Raw genomic sequence first — 16,038 nt, 5'->3', positions numbered from 1 at the left:
GTGCTCGATACCCACATGTGCCTACCATTATTGGACCCTGCAGTTTTAGAGATTCTTCTTCTGTGATCTCGTTAAAATTTATAATGATAGGATAATTTAAATGATTTAAGACTGTTTCAGCAACAATCTACATTATGAAGACATCACAGAAACTGTGGCCTAAATTCTGATTAGTATAACTATACTTTCTAACCTGAAAACGAAACAAACTATTGGTCAGCCTTATTACGCAGCAACTTCATGATAGACAAGAGAATTATATTAAGTCTCCAATTTAGAAAACATCATAATTGACCACATACAGACCAACCTTGCCTGTCCCAAATCTCTAATCAAAATTGACAAACCCTCTCCCTGGAATTCTATACTTTTGTCATTAGAATGCCTCCCTCTTACACAGATCCTGTCCTTTCCTTCCCTCAGAAAACATGGGATAGGAATTCTGCACTCCACCTTCCTTAGGGTACAAGGAGGCTCAGAGCTCATAAAGCAAGACAGCAGAGGTTAAAAAGGCTTTGTGTGCTGCTCCGGGAACTTAACCAGCATCATTTAGTTTGTCCAATTTACTTGAACACCGTCTTCTACAACATTGTGACTTAGCCCCCACTTTTCTGTTACATGCTACAACAAATCACTATTACCAGGCACCATTTACAGAGTGTTTCATGTGTGCTGGACAATATGCTAGATGTTTATTTCATTCAATCCTTACAAACCACTGGAGGCATTATTAGTACTTTGCAGAGAAACAAAATGAGGTTTGACGGTGATAATTGCCCAGGGTCACCTGTTTTTGAAAGACTCTGAAGCTAAGAATTATGTTTACATTTTTAAAGGATCATAAAAACAAATAAGGACCTAAAGGTTATATGGAACTACAAAAGGCCCCAAATGGCCACAGCAGTCTTGAGAAAAAGAACAAAGTTGGAGGTATCAAACTACCAGATATCAAGCTATAATACAAAGCTGTAGTAATCAAAACAGCATGGTACTGGCATAAAAACAGACATATAGATCAATGGAACAGAATAGAGTCCAGAATTGACGCCTACACGGTCAATTAATCTATGACAAAGAAGGCAATACTTTACAATGAATAAAGAGTCTATTTGATAAATGGTGTTGGAAAAACTAGACAGATACACGCAAAATAATGAAACTAGACCACCACCTTATACCATGTAAAAGAATATACTCAAAATGGATTAAAGACTTAAATGTAAGACCAGAAACCATAAAACTCCTAGAAGAAAACATAGGCAATAAACTCTCTAACATTATTCTTAGTAAAACTGTTCTGGACATTATCTTTTCGGGCAAGGGAAACAAAAGGAAAAATAAATAAATGGGACTACATCAAACTAAAAAGTTTTTGCACAGCAAAGTAAACCATCAACAAAATGAAAAGACAACTTACTGAATGGGAGATGATATTCACCAATGATATATCTGATAGGGGTTAATACCTAAAATTCATAAATAACTCATACAACTTAACACTAAAAAGACCATACAACCCAATTAAAAAATAGGCAGAGAACCTCAATAGACATTTGTATGTCCAAAAAGGACATACAAATGGCCAACAGACATATGAAAAGATGCTCAATGTCACTTAATCACCAAGAATTGAAACCACAATGAGATGTCACCTCACACCTGTCAGAATGGCTATTATTAATAAATCAACAAACAAGTATTGGTGAAGATGTGGAGAAAAGGGAACGCTTGTGCACTGTTGGTGGGATTGCAAATTGGTGCAGCCACTATGGAAAACAGTATGGCGCTTCCTCAAAAAATTAAAAACACAACTACCTTATGACCCAGCAATTCCACTTCTGGGTATTTATCCAAAGAAATCCAAAACCCTAATTCAAAAATGCCCATCAATAGATGACTGTGGTACATACAAGTTCGGACAATTAAGTTCATGAACTCATCCTAGCAAAAGTGCTACACACCTCATTGCTGAATATCATTACGGTCACCTTGGAAATACTCCCCTTGGGAAGCTATGCACCGATGCCAGCACCTAGTCCACCCTTCAAAGCAATTTTGGAACTCTTTACCTGGAATGGCCATCAGCGCTGTCGTCGTATTACCCTTGATGTCCTGAAAGTCATCAAAATGTCTTCCGTTCAATATTTCCTTTATCTTCAGGTAAAGAAGTCACTGGGGGCCAGATCAGGTGAATAGGGAGGGTGTTCCAATACAGTTACTTGTTTACTGGCTGAAAACTCCCTCACAGACAGTGCCGTGTAAGCTGGTGCATTGTCGTGATGCAAGAGCCATGAATGTTGGTGAAAAGTTCAGCTCATCTAACTTTTTCATGCAGCCTGTTCAGCACTTCCAAACAGTAAACTTGGTTAATTGTTTGTCCAGTTGGTACAAATTCATAATGAATAATCCCTCTAATATCAAAAAAGGTTAGCAACATTGTTGCAACAAGGTAGCGAACTTAATTGTCAGACCTCCTGTATATAGATGATACACACACACACACACATACACACACAGTGGAATATTACTGGACCATAAAAAAAGAATGAAATGTTACCATTTGTAACAACATGAACGTACCTAGAGGGTATTAGGCTAAGTGAAAGAAGGGAGAAAGACAAATACCGTATGATTTCACTTGTATGTGGACTCTAAAGAACAAAATACGTGAATAAACAAAATTGAAACAGGCTCATAGAGAACAAACTGATGATTTCCAGATGGGAGGGGGATTTGGGGGCTGGGTGAAAAAGGTGAAGAGATTAAGAAGTACAAATTTGTAGTTACCAAACAGTCACGGGGATGTAAAAGTACAACATAAGGAATATAGTCAATAATATTGTAATAACTATGTATGTTGCTGGGGGAGCACTTCATAAATTACATAAATGTCTAACCACTAGGCTGTACACCTAAAACTAATATAAAATAATACTGAATGTCAACTGTAATTAAAAAAAAATAATAAAGATATACAACAGAAATCACATGTGGCTCACAAAGCCTAAAATATTTACCTGGCACTTTACAAAAAAAAGGTTACTAACCCATAGCTCTAGATTACAGAGTTAAGTAGTCTGATTCCAAAACTAAACCTGTAAATCAGGGTTTCTCAACCTTGATATGATGGACATTTTGAGCTGGATAAGTCTTTGACACTGGACGCTGTCCTGTTCACTGTAGGATGTTTACCAGCATCTCTGATCTCTATCTACTAGATGCCCTATGACAACCAAAACTCTCTCCAGACATTGCCAAATGTACCCTGGGCAGCAAAACCATCCCTGTTGATAACCACTGATCTCAATGGTCTTCAGACACATGGATGTGTACCCCTGGGGTACATGAAGACTTTTTAAGGGAACATGTTCCAATATGCATAATTTTAAGAAAAAGGCTTCCCGATCCCTCCCCCTTCCATTTAGTACTCCTCACTGAAAATGACTTGCTTCGGAATATGCCTGCAGTCCAGTAGTCAGGCTGTTTGTTTGTTTTTTTTCCCTCTCCTAGGCTCCTTTCACAATCTTCCCACTTTACAAAATAAAGTGATACCTTTCACCCATTCCTATTTTTACTATGGTTCATTACCCCAGGATGGAAAAGCCCTCCAGAGTGGAACAGCCTCAAAAAAGTCAAAGGTGTCAATTTTAATTTAGGCACAACTCCAACTACCCATCTCATTAAGACATAAATTTCCACTGAACACCTACTTTTAATTGCTATATCAAAAATTTAATTTACTATATCAAAATCCGTCAGGCATGATGATGTTCTGACCAATTATTACCACTTCCATTAACTCAATTGAGAAGAAAAATAACTCCTAGAGCTGGTCACAAGAAAATTTTAAAACTAGTTTCCACTTACACAAATATTTTTATTAAAGACATGTATAACAGAATAAAAACCTTTCAAGCAGAAATAAATGACATTAAGGTAACTTTTTGGGGCGTGGGGGGTAAAATTCAAAGTACAATTTCAAGAAAAAGGAACCATGTAAAATATCATTCTTTTAAAAATTGATGGTGATGGATATGAAAGTGCAGTATTTCACTCCTTTGGATACAGTTAAGAGTGATGTACCAAATTTATGGTACATAAATGTCAGTATCAATACTATGTGGAAAAAATGCATCCTTTGCAGCTACCTAAAATAGGACGTAAAATATTTTAAATCAACCTAAACATGTGCAAGGGGGGCAGTTTTACAAAAATTATTTTGGGGGTTCACAAGTAAAAGTACTGCTCTAAAACCACTCACTATTATATATTGCAAACATAAAATGCACATGGTCTGGCCCTTAGAAGCACCATAATTTACTACCTCTTTGGATGTGTGTGGCACTGTTCTAAGCTTCATTTAATTTCATATATTTGGAGGTTAAGATCTGATTTATAAAATGTTTTACAAATACTGAGCAGCTTGCCCAATGACAGAGCTAGTAAATTATAAGAGATAAAAAAGTCAGGCTCCATAGACATTTGCCAAGAAAATGAAATGAAATGTTTGATTCGAAAGGTAAAGCTGCTACTATGCTTACAAATTAGCGGAATGAGGGTGGGGTGAAGGAAACCTGGGAACGGTTTAGGGTAGAAAGGCATTTGGCTTAAGCCTTAAATAGATACCACTTGAAGGCAGAAGGCGGCATGATAAAGGAACTCTAGATAGAAACATTAAATAAATTAAACATTACCTACACCAGTATAATCGTCTTAAATCACAAATCAAAACCTGGTTCCAGATACCAATGGTGCATTTATGTTTGTAAACGTTCTAATAAAAGTAATAAAATGTATGCTGCCATCAACTGTGTGTGCGAGCACGCGCTTTGGAAAATAGGAGCAAAAGTAAAATTCTGAACCAAACACTTGAAAACTGAACCCAGTCCCATAAACACATTAAGTAGTAACAACCATGCTAACCGTCAACATCACAATTAGGCTTTAATAATACAGCATTTATCTCCCTAGAGCAATGATGCCCTAACTGACCCTTGCATCTCAACGCATTCTGGCCGGTGAGGGAAGCTACACACAGTGACATTTCGGGAAGCCCCACCAGTGAGCCGGAATCCACATAAGAGAAAGGCTTCCCGCTTCAAACAGGTTTCTTATCAAGTCACCAAATGAGGTGTGTTATTATGAAGGAGAGCGAATCAAACCCCAGCTCCATTTATAGCTGGGGACATTCTTATATTACCTGTTTTGGGTAGTGCTTTTGTGAATTTCAAAGGAAAACTGTTGCGTTCTTAAATATTTAAAGCAGTATTTCAGAGGCAACAACAGTCTTGAACGCGAAATTCATTAAATTACAACACAATAAAGCCAATTTCGATGATCCTCAAGAGATAGTAAAGCAATTCATTACAATTAGAGTGGAAAACTGAGCCAACCCTACTGTAACGCAATAATGCCGCGTCACGAACAGTGTGCATTCCAAGAGAAACTTTTTCCACACACAGAAATTAGGTCGGAGGGATCCCCTGCGAAGCTCAACCCCTAATAAACAAGAACAAAGGTATTCGAAGAGTAAAATCGCGCGCTATCCAGTCCCAATATCACTGCTGTTAGTTGCTGATGTTTTTGTAAAGAAAGGATACCAACTTTCAACGAAGCTGTAAGCGCTGGGTGAGGGTGAATAATCACAGCGACTTTTCGAAGCAAAAGTAAACAGCGGGGGCGGGGCGGCAAGAACGGTCATCAGAGATGCTCCAGGGGAAACAGCGAACCTAAGATCTAAGGGCAAAAGGGCAGAGCTCACCAGCCCAACAGTCACTACGGGGAGGGGGAACGTAAGGAGTGCGAAGGTTCCACAAACATGAGATAGGAGTTAACTAAGAACTTCTCAAACTATTCTCTCTCGACATTGCTCCTTTCAAAGAAAAGTGTCATCTCTGAGCCTTGGATGGTGGCCCCTGGCCGCCTCTGCCCTCGCCCCACGACCGCCGGGCCAGGCCGCGGGGCCCGCGGAGCTCACACCACCGCCCGCCGCAGGGCCGCCGCCCCACCTGTGCCTTCCAGACTTCAGGAGCTTCGGCGCCGTCCGAAAAGCTCCCCGCCCGGCCGCGGCCCAGAGGCCGGCTTCCTCAATCGAAACGCCGCTGCAAAGCTCTCTCCCACCGGCGTCGAGGTGCTCAGCGCCCCGCACGCAGGCGCGCGCAGCCGCAGGCCAGCGCTCACATGGCCTTCCCAACGCGCATTCCCGAGCGCGCACGTCACGCGGCCGCCGCCGTGCGGGTCTGCCCTCGCTCCCCGTAGGGGCACTTGCGCGCCGCCACGGGTCCGCGCTCACGTGACGGGCCCTTGGCCGTCTTCCCAACCGCTGGTCACCACCGGCCCAGCCTAACTTCTGTCTCCTCGGACCTTGTAAATGGTGTGTGGGGTGACGTCAGTCCTGGAGTCACCGTAAAACCCCTGGGGGAAGAAAAGGGGCGAAGGCGGAAGGCCCCAAGAGAACTACGTGAGCCAGCGGCTCGGCGCAGACCCACAATCAGGGTCCTCCAGCGGCCGCGTCGGCAGCCCCCGCGCTTGCGCAATTTCTTTCAGCCCCGCGGAACCCGGGAGGGTGGAGTGACTCTGACAGAGTAGTGGGCAGTGCGCTGTGACGGCTTGGCAGGGAGCCCTGGGCACAGTGCACGTGGGAGAACAAAGGCTGATTCTCTCAGCTGTTCTGGAACCTGTATGACTAATGTATCCAAAAAGGACACTTCCAAAGGTCCACATACACAGCACGATAAACGGCTCAGGGTGTATACGTGTTGTGTTCTGAAAGTCTGTTCAATAAGGTAAAAAAAGAAAAAAAAAAGCTGATTTCCTGACTCCTAAGTATAAATGGCAACTGCTAATCCCATTGATGATTATGGAAGGCTGAAAGGGGAAAATCAAAGTGAACATATTCTACCTTCAAAAGTTCTTTAAAATTAGTAAATAGTGTAGATGACAGATTTTATACTCTTGAGTAGATATGTCTTAAAAAATTATACATGTACACATATATACATACTTATATATTTAGTGCCCTGAGCATTTAAGACTAAGTGTCTTGTTTAAGAATGGCAGTGACTTAATTCCAGATGAATTTTTAGTCCTCTCAATCAAAATTAATTAGTGATTCCGACTGTTGGATGACCACTGAGGAAGGCTTGTAAATTTAAAATTAGTCATTTGGTAGTTCCCACAAATCTCAGAAAGGTAATAGTTGGTCATCCCAAAGGGAAAAACTTATTAGGGAGATAGGTATACATTAATACTGTAGTTTTCAATCATTTTGCTTTTCTATCCCCTAAAAGAATTCTGAAAAACTGTGACTATGTACTTTCTCCCTCACCTTTTAGAATGACCAAAATTTTTCATCTGATTTAAATAGTTGCAAAGGAGGCAAATTGTTTTATTGTATATCGACATTTTAAAATAAACCAGTTACATAACTCTTAAATGTAGCCAGTGGAACCTAAATACCAGGCAATTTGATATCCATCATCAATTTTTAAGCTTTTCTTTCGTAAGAGGAAATTTTACATCACTTTATTCTTGAACTAATATTTCCATATCACTTCATGAAATTTTATCCCAATATAATATTTCTTTATTCTGGAAAATCTTTTATTGATCACCTACCATATTTTTCTGCATCATAAATAAGTACGTAAATTTAAATCTAAAATTTTTGCAATAGCCATAAAAGTTAAAATACTTAAAAATGTAAAATTTCTATATACAATATCATTTTATATATAGAAAACCCTAAAATTTACTACAAAGCTACAAAAACTAATCAAGTGTATTAAGGTTGCAGGATGAAAGATCAACATACAAAAATTGACAGTATTTCTATACAGTTACATTACAAAAATGAAATTAAGAATTTCATTGACAATGTTATCAAGAAGAACAAAATACTTGGGAATAAATTTAACAAAATAAGTGCAAGACTTATACACCCAAAACTATAAAACATTTTTGAGATGATTTAAAGAAGACCTAAATGAATGGAAAGACACTTCATAGTCATTGATTGAAAGACAATATTGTCACAATTGCAATACTCCTCAAATTAATCTATAGAAGCAGCACATTTCCTACCAAAATCCCAGATGAGTACTTTTCAGAAACTGGCAAACTAATTCTAAATTCACATGGAAATGTAAAGTATCCCAAATAGCAAAAACAATCTTGAAAAAGAATTAAGTTGGAGGACTTATACTTCCTTATTTCAAAATTTACTCCAAAGCAAAAGTAATCAGTTCAGTATATTACTGGCATAAGGACAGACATAGGTGGGATAGAATTAATCAATGAAATGGAAGAGCCCAGAAATAAGCCCTTGCATTTATAGTGAACTAACTTTCAACAAAAGCACCAATAAAATGCAATGGGAAAGAAATAGTATTTTCAAGAAATAGAACAATTGGAAATCCATTCAAAAAGGTGAATTTGGACCCTACCTCACATCATACTCAAAAATTAACACAAAATGGATAAACAGACCTAAATATAAGAGCTAAAACTATAAAACACTTAGAAGAAAACACAAATCTTTATAAACTTAGGTTACATAATGATTTCTTAGATGTGACCCGAAAATGTAAGCAATAAAAAAACAACAACTGGTAAATTGTACTTCATCAAAATTAAAACCTTTTGCTCTTCAAAAGACACCACCAAGAAATTGGAAATACAACCCATAGCCTATAAAAATATTAGTAAATCATTATATCCAGCATGTATCTAAAATATGAAAGAACTCTTATAACTCAATAATTGATAAGTAATACATTTTAAAAATGGAACAAGAATTCGAATAGACATTTCTCCAAAGATATACAAACAGCCAGAAAGCACATGAAAAGATGCTCAATGTCATTAGTCTTTAGGAAATGTAAATTTAAAAAAAAATTTTTTAAATGAGACTTCCCCACTGGGATGGCTGTAATAAAAAAGATAGATATTAACAAGTATTGGCAAGGATGTAGAGAAATTCAAGCCCTCATGCAATACTGGTAGCAATATAAAATGATGCAGCCATGTTTTTGATAAACAATTTGACTCTTTCTTAAAAAATTATATATAGTTGTATACATATAATATGTGACCTAGCAATTACACTTGTAGTTGGAATTGTGTAAACATATATTTTCAGTCCTCTTGGTTCAAAAAATCAAGTAATGCTGCTGTTATAAAACTCCTTCCACTTCTATTTATTAATTTGGTTTAGATGGATAGAGTTTCTCAGCTTTCATATCTATAAATATGAAAACTGAAAAACAATTGATGCTAAATCCTGTTGTGTTCTGGAAATAGAATACATGTAATACAAATAATAATACAAATACTTGTACATACATACCAAATGGACAAGTATACTTGACAGAAACATTCATAGCAACATTGTTTAAAACAGCCAAAAACGTGAAAACAACCCAAATGTTGATGAACTGATGCATAGATTTTTGAAAATGTGGTATATATCCATACAATGAAATATTGTTCAGTCCCCAAAATGAATGAAATACTCGTATATGCTACAACATGGGTGAACCTCAAAAACATTATGCTCAGTGAAAGCAGGCATGAACATATATTGTATTATTCCATTTTTATGAATATTTTTTAAAGGCAGTTCTACAGAGGCAGAAAGTGGTTGCTTAGGGCTGGGTTAGTAACTGAAATTAACTGTAAATGGGCACAAAGTTTTCTTTTTAGGATATGGAAATGTTCCAAAATTAGATTATGATAATGGTTGTACAACTCTGTAAATATAATAAAATCATTTAATTGTACATTTAAAATGAGTGAATTTTTATGGTACAAAATTATATTTAAAGCAGTATTAAAATAATCACCTGGATTGAGTGATTATTGTAATTATTTGTATTATATGTATTCTAAGCTTGGATAAATATTTATTGAACAGAAGTATATATTTATTGGAAATATATCTTGATGAGGTGAAAGAGAGTTTTTCATTTAATTCATATATTTGTGGATGGTTATCATTTATTTCTAGAACAGGACAGGATTCAGCATCAATTCTGTTCTAATTTTAATATTTATAAATGTAAAGGCTGAGAAACTGTCCACATAAACAAAATAAAATCAATAGAAAGCATTTTATAACAGCATTGTCACTCAATTCTTTGAACTACAGGTGGTACCCACCTTATGATGCTTTGACTTATGATTTTTTGACTTTATGATGATACAAAAGTGATATGCATTCAGTAGACACTATACTTCAAATTTTGAATTTTAATCTTTTCCAGAGTTAGCAATATGTAGTATGATACTGTCTTATGAGGCTGGGAAGTGGCAGCGAGCCTCAGTTCCCAGTCAGTCTCTCAATCAGCAGGGTAAACAACTGATACTCTACAGTACTGTGTTGCCAGTGTTTTTTGGATATTGTGTTCTGTGCGGGCAAGATAATTGCCCAATAGTAAGCCAAAGCCAAGGGTTATATTGCTTTATGAAGGTGTCCTACACTGCATAGCGTCAGAAGCATGTGGGTGGAGGAGCAACAACGTTTGATACACAGGGCTAGAAGCTAATCAATGGAAAATGTATTCCAGTCATCTGATTTGTAAAAATGTGATCAAATAATTTGGGTCTCATCAATAGTTATATTGATTTATATGGCAGTTATAAAAATTTATATGACATTATCAATATTGAATTATGAAACTGAAATAAACATTCCTATATTTTTAAAACTAATCTTGATAAACCATGCTAGAGGAAAAAACTGAATTCTCTCTTTATTTGCTTTATGGAATATATTGCAAAATCACAATCAAGTAATCAGAGTATAGAGCCAAGAAAGATAGGAAAACAAGTCGTGTGGGGCAGCCTGCGGGGCCTCTAGTCACGCTCCCCGTATAAGAATGCAGGATATGGTGAGGCCAAAAAGGAACACCCACGGAGCCATAGGTAGGGGAGTCATACCACTATAGTGTCACTGGAGGCTGGAGTCACACTACCTGCAACCTGCCGTCCGCTTCTCTGCCTGCCAACCAACCGACTGTCTCACTGGATTCCCGACTCTCCACTCGACTCACCAGCGCAGCCGCGGCAGTTCTATCAGTGGCTAATTGGCTCATTGGTTACAGCTGACAGCCAATTAGCCACAGCTGATGGCCATCTACTACCAGAGCCAGAACCTTTCCATGTGAGGCCGAGAGCCTGGAAACTGCTCTCTGGGACTCTGTACCCACACAAGTATCATGGGATATGTCAAACACCTAATTAATAAAATATCTACGGTTTTTTTCTGGATTTGGTAATGTCTGTGGTATCTGTCAGCGTTTTAAAATTTGTAGTTTGTGTGATTTATTTTTTCATTCAAAATAAATATTTACTTTTGTTTCTAATTTTGTATTTTCTCAGAAGGCCACCCACATTGTAAAAGCAGCAAGCACCACACAACCTGGATCTTCCCCTGTGGCTTAGGCTGAAGTGGTACTTGAGGTTAGCAGAAAATAATTGCTTATATTTAAAAACATGTAAAAAGCCATTTTTAACATACATTAATCTTGCTAAGATAAAAACAAAGAGTCAGATGGTCAAAACAAGCTAACAAGGATCAGAGTTTTCATCCAGTGTTAAACTTTACTAATAATTTTAAAGAACACACAGAAATAACGGAAATGTCTGAAACCACCAACCGAGCTCCCAGGTTTTCCTATACCACTTAAGAAATCTGCCTGGCCCAGATCTAGCCCTTGAGGTAGCTAAGAAAGGTATCACTTAAAACTATTTCAGTCACGAACTCTCTCCAATATATACTGAGATAATTATATGACAGACACTGACATTTTCCAGTGGGCCATTCCATGTGCATCCATAAATTCCAGGTTTCTTTACCTTAAACCATCATGTACACAGAAAGCAGATGAGGCATACCCTGCTAAAAGCATTTCATAGGTAAGAACTCTCCATTATCTTTCCACCAATATATACCTTGTGAAACCGAAGGTCCTAATTTAATGCATGCTTTTACTATGTAGCCCCAACATGCTATTCAGTTTCTTCACAGCATGCCCCATAAGCCTTAGCCCTCACCTTACTAGTCATTAACCCCCTGAGGAAGCCACAAACTATGGCCATACCTTGCCTAAAGGTCACAATATATGGGTTTGTAATGCCGGGTCTCAATTCCCAACAGGTGAACACAGGATATGGTGAGGCCAAAAAGAAACAACAACAGAACCATGGATAGGGGATTCATACCACTATATTTTCAATGGTGGCTGGTTGAGACACAAGAAGCAAACATCCACCAGTAAGCCAACAAGGGGGTCTTCCCGTACACAAGAAGTAGGATCCACACCATCTTCAATCTGCAATCAGCGCTTCCTAGTATAGCCATGGCAGTTATACAAAACAATAGTAGCTAATGGCCGACTGGTTACAGCTGATGGCCATCTGGTTACAGCTGATGGCCATCTAATAACCAAGTCAGAACCTTTCCACATGAGGCCAAGAGCCTGGAAACTGCTCTCTGGAACTCTGTCCCTACAGGGTTTCTGTTAAGCTAAAGACAATATCTTGGCCTAAGTTATGTTTCAGCTCCTGAGCCCTAAGGTGGAACAACCCCCTGGGTACCTTTCCATGAAATCAGACATGGACGCAGAGCAGACCTCAGAGCTGTCCTCAAGACCTGAGGAAATAATTCATTTCCCTTACCCCACTTCTGACCAATCAGCTCTCAACACAACCACAACCCACGGTGTCTTGTGATTTTGCAACTTACAATGACATCAGGCTTTTGAGAATTAGCTTCCTGTTTTCCCTGGTGGCGCCATACATAATAAAATAGCCAGTCTTTCTCCACTGCAGCTCTCAGTGTTTAATGTTTGACTGTGCTAGCGCTGGGTGGATGAACTCCTTCTGTTTGATAACATTTGGTCTAATTAACATGTTTGCAAGGAGATTTGATTTGGTTATTTCCACCTGGGCAACGCACCCTGGGCTGCGTGTTTCTGGTGTAAAGGGGGATAAGCTTTAATATGAAAGGACAAGTAGGAAAAGAGATGCTAGGAAATATCACATAAGAAATTGAAATCTGGAAATTGACTATCTGAAAACTTTTTTATCCTTGTAAAGTCTTTGCATACCTCCAGTGGCATGTGCATCCCCCACTTTTAAGATGTTAATACATATCACATACCTACAGCTGAGTGACTAAGACCACTGCTTCTGGAATCCAAGCCACTGGGTTGGAATCCACCTTCAGCTTACAGTTGCTATTATTATACTTAACCATTCGGAGCCTGTTTTCTCATCTGTAATATGGGGTAAGACTTATCTCATAGAATAGGTATCTAACTTAACAGAAATAACTCATTTAAAGTCGGTGCTCAATAAATATCACTAATGACATTTATATTCTCTTGATAAAATTCTTTAATGATTGGCAGGTTTTGTTCTAAGCAAACCTGAATACTTTGTGTGTCTTCATTAAGAGTGATGAAGTTATTTTCTTTTATTCAAGAATTTACTTCACAGAGGCAGCCGATTAGTTCAGTTGATTAGAGCGCAACCTCTGAACAACAGGGTTGCTGGTTTGATTCCCACATGAGCCAGTGAGCTGCACCCTCCACAATTAGATTGAAGACAACAAGCTGCCGCTGAGCTTACGGAGGGCTGGCCGCATGGCTGAGTTGGTTAGAGCGTGAGCTCTCAACAACAAGGTTATCGGTTCAATTCCCGCATGGAAAACGGTGACTGAATTTAGAGCTGAGCTGCACACTCCACAACTACATTGAAAGACAGTGACTTGGTACTAACAATTGTCACCCCAATAAATTTAATAAAATAAAATTAAAAAAAAAAAACAGAAAGACAGTGACTTGGAGCTGATGGACCCTGGAGAAACACACTGTCCCCCAATAAAATTTATTTAAAAAAAAAAAAAAAGAATTTACTTCACAGTAAAAAACAAGTAACTGTGAGTTCCATTTTAACCCTGTCACAGTGCCACTAATAAAAAGACTAATACTATATACATAGCATTGTTTTGAAAACACAAATGTTCTCAGAAGAAAAATTTACTTGTTAGTGGACTTTATGAATGATATATGCCTAGTTAATTATTTAGGCATGTAATATCCATTACAATTGCAATTCCTGGGTGATAATGTTAAAGACTTTTGAGTAGAAGCCTGCATTTTGGTTAGATGAATGTGCTAGATATTTTATCATAAATTATACTACATTCAGTTTTATCTGGGTTGTCCAGTTTATTTTATCCACATGCTGAAAATATGTTGTATTTTTTCTCTTCATCTATTACATAATATTGTCAAGGGGTATTAGAAAACCCAGAGAAAGTATCACATACTTATGAATATCATTAAAATGAAGAATGTCCAAATTACTTTAGACATGAATTGAGTTAGATGTTAGTGCATCCATCTCATGAATGGATCTAGGTTATCATTGGTGATATAATCTAATTGCTCCAAGCTCCTGCTGAAATCAGTAGGATAACTCAGTATAAAATAAAATTCCTGGTAAGTACATTACATAGAGGGCTAACGTGATAATAATATTCTAAAAGTCCTACGTGAGGCTAGGTCTTCAATTTATGATCTCATTACATTTTTTTCTTCCTTAAACTGTTAGTACATGAAAAGCATGCATTTAACAAAACATCAATAATTGTAATGTTCTTAGTACAGTATAATTTTCCTTTTGCAGACCAAATAGTGGATGATGGACAAATACAATATTTTAAAGTTGAACAATAAAGAGATAAAAGTATCTTTGATTTAGAGATACATATGTAGACTTTGTAAATTCCATATTTCCAAAGTATTCAGTCTGTTCTTTAAGAAAACAATCTATATATTGAAGTATGGAAAACAATTCCTTTCACATTTCTTACTAACCTGATTTGATTTTTAAACTGATTTGATTTTGTTCCAGCTAAATCGATATGTTTTATATTATGTTATAAATATGAGTGTGGATGGAAAAGGGGCCACATGTTAAACCTGACAAGCTCAGGAGACTGAAAATAACCACATAGGATGGCATGAACATAAAAATTCCTAACTAAGGTGGGCCATGGCGGAAAGTCACATCTTTACCTTATAGCTTCCTTGATATGGTCAATCTTTATCTTAAGTGAGTCTTTCTATTGTCTTTTGCACTTAAGATAACATCCTTGGGAAGTCAGTAATCCCTTTCTCCAGACCAGAGCAGGAAACTACAGAATCCCTCATTATTATTCTTGCCCCCTGATTACCATCTTTATGTGCTATAAAAAGCGAACTACTGTGTTTTCCCGATAATAAGACCTAGCTGGACAATTAGCTGTAATGCGTCTTTTAGAGCAAAAATTAATATAAGACCGGGTATAATATAATATAATATAATGTAATATAATACCGGTTGTTATATTAATTTTTGCTCCAAAAGATGCATTAGAGGTGATTGTCCAGCTAGGTCTTATTTTCGGGGAAACAGGGTATTAACTATCCTGTACTCACCTACTCTGTTTCTCCGAAAATAAGACCTAGCCAGACAATCAGCTCTAAAATATGCGATTTTTGGAGCAAAAATTAATATAAGAACCAGTATTATTATATTATATTATATTATATTATATTATATTATATTATATTATATTATATTATATTATATTATATTATACCTGGTCTTATAGTAAAATAAGACCGAGTCTTATATTAATTTTTGTTCCAAAAGACGCATTAGAGCTGATTGTCTGCTACGTCTTATTTTCGGGGATACACGGTATGTAAAATAAGTACCTGTCTCTCCAATTTACTTTTATCCAATCTCAGAAATTTCCCCACTTTGCTTTCTCTGACCCCCTTAATCTACCAATGGATTTCATGTAATCCTCCTTCTTTGATTCTATGTATAAAATAAGCTGCAAACTGCCATTTTGCAGATCATTTTCTCAATCTGTTCAGATTTTGCTTCCCAGCAATTGTTGTCAGTTTGGCTCCAATAAACTCATAAGCTTTCTCTTAGGCTGTTTTTTTGGGTTTGCTTTTTTTTGTTTGTTTTTTTTTC

At 37.4% G+C, this 16,038-nt stretch overlaps 1 protein-coding gene across 2 annotated transcripts in view; it reads right to left on the bottom strand.

Moving 5' to 3' along the window:
• The window catches only part of SPART (spartin), a 69,924-nt gene that overhangs the window by 36,632 nt on the left and 17,254 nt on the right, over positions 1–16,038 (bottom strand). The window contains exon 1 of one of the 2 annotated variants that reach the window (XM_019736532.2): positions 6,009–6,297. The exons of the other annotated variant lie outside the window; for it this stretch is intronic. The gene's annotated coding sequence lies outside the window, so the exon portion shown is untranslated. Of the gene's footprint in view, positions 1–6,008; positions 6,298–16,038 lie in introns of those variants that run through there. 2 annotated transcript variants of the gene reach the window in all.

The sequence above is a fragment of the Rhinolophus sinicus genome, linkage group LG04, assembly GCF_036562045.2.
Source record: "Rhinolophus sinicus isolate RSC01 linkage group LG04, ASM3656204v1, whole genome shotgun sequence".
Classification (NCBI taxonomy): domain Eukaryota; kingdom Metazoa; phylum Chordata; class Mammalia; order Chiroptera; family Rhinolophidae; genus Rhinolophus; species Rhinolophus sinicus.
The sequence above is the reverse complement of the archived record's forward strand: the minus strand, read 5'-3'. Positions and strand labels throughout refer to the sequence as shown.